The 1,799-nt window shown below is 60.9% G+C and overlaps 1 protein-coding gene across 1 annotated transcript in view; it reads left to right on the top strand.

Moving 5' to 3' along the window:
- Positions 1-1,799, top strand: part of NHEJ1 (nonhomologous end-joining factor 1) — a 42,912-nt gene that overhangs the window by 35,295 nt on the left and 5,818 nt on the right. The window lies entirely within an intron of this gene.

Here is a 1,799-nt window from a genome sequence, read left to right as displayed (position 1 = left end):
CAGGGCCATGTGTCTGGGAAGCTGCCTGAGCCAGCCCGGGGGCGAGCCCTGCTGCCCCCCTGCCCTGTGCAGCAACGCTTCCTGCAGCAGTTTCGGGTGATGATGGGGCAGCGTCCCCAGGGGCTGCCCCTCTGGCTGCGCCCATGCTTGGGAGGAACTGTAAATCCGCTGGGGTGGAGCGGCCACTGCCTCCTGCTCAGCCTGGTCCTGAACGCACCCAGATTCCCCCCAGAGCCCCTAATCCCACCTGGCTCAGACCCAGCTTCCGCTCTGGGCCCTGTTAGCTCAGCTAATCTCTTTGTGTGCTGGGTTTAGGGACATGCTGGGTGCAGTATCTCCATGGGTCTCACCTTGTAACCCTCAGACTTTGCTCTCAAGGGGGCTGCGGGCTGCTCTGCTAGTCCTCAGCCCTGACCCATGCTCCTGCTGCGTCTGCCAGCCCCACTGCCCCACACATCCCAGGGGAGCCACGAGTGGTTGAGCCCATGAATGAGTGACCTGTCCTTGCCGGGTGGAGCCGGGGTGCCGGATCCCACCCCTTTGCTGTTCCTTATCACCACACAGCATCCTTGTGATTCACCAGGTGTGGCTCCCTTTCCGTCACCCCACTTTGCAGGAAGTTTCCCGGCCAGCCCCCTGCAAGCCCTGCGCAATAATAACAAGCCGGGATGAGCTGGCCAGCCTTCCTGAGCAACCCTACAATAACAAACCAGTGCGATGTATCCAGCTTTCCTGGACAGACAATAATAAACCTGCATGAGCTGGCACCCTTTGCGGAGAAACCCTACAATAATAAGCCTGAGTGATGTGCCCATATTCACTGAGCCACCCTGCAATAACAAGGCAGTGCGGCATGAGCTACCCAGCTTCCTTGTGGAGAAGAGGGGTCCCTGAGTTGTCTCCCAGCACAGGAGGGACCCTGGCCACCAGGTATCCTTGCCTTCTGGTCCTGGGCTTGCCCAGGCCCTCCACTGCCTGCACTGGCCCCTGGAGAAGGTGCCCTGAATTGGTGGCTGGCCAAGTTGGCAGAGGTGATGCCCATAGGTGCCATCAGCCTGTAGCTCTGCCTTCCTGTCAGCCAACAGCAAGTCCTCACAAGTCCTGGCATGCTGAGAACTGCTGCTCTTCAGGGCAACCTTCTTGCCCAGCTCCCTTGCCAAACTGGCACCCAGGGCCAGCTGCCTCAGAGGCTCTCCTGCTGTTGTCCCACAAGCTGCTGGACAGGAGGACAAGTGCCCATCATCAGGCTGGAGATGGGGATGCCATCAACAGCCACCCCCAGCCCCTGGGCAGCCATGCCCAGCATCTTGGAGGGTAGCCCAGGCAGGGAGGCAAGGCTGGTACCCATAGAAAGTGCTGCTGTCCTGGACCCCACTCTTTTTTAGGGAGTTTGTTTCCACTTGGACAGAGGCAGGATTCAGATTCTCATGGGTTTTCTGGACAGCACAGCAGGATGGCTTCTCTCCAAGTACAATGGGGTAGGGGCTGTGCCCCCTCATCCCCCACGAGCCCTCTACCAAGCCCCAGGCTGCTCCTGGTGAGCTGGTCCTCATGTGGCTGGGGAAGAGATGCTGCAGCCTCCTGCCCTATCTTTGCGCTACTGCTCACCCTCCTTTCCCCAGGATTTATCCCTGGGAGCTGGAACCAGCAGCGGGTGGGAAGGGCAGGGGCAGGACCCGCCCCCTCCCCCCAGCATCCCTGAGTGAGGGGACACCCACATCCCCCTGTCGCAGAGGCGGCACAATGCAGAGCCCCCGCTGCCACCGCGCCCCTCGGCTCAGTGTCTGCGGTAGAAGCCG

The sequence above is a fragment of the Mesitornis unicolor genome, unplaced genomic scaffold (assembly GCF_000695765.1).
Source record: "Mesitornis unicolor isolate BGI_N332 unplaced genomic scaffold, ASM69576v1 scaffold31095, whole genome shotgun sequence".
Taxonomy (NCBI): Eukaryota; Metazoa; Chordata; class Aves; order Mesitornithiformes; family Mesitornithidae; genus Mesitornis; species Mesitornis unicolor.
Note: the sequence above shows the minus strand (reverse complement) of the source record. Positions and strands in the feature narration are given on the sequence as shown.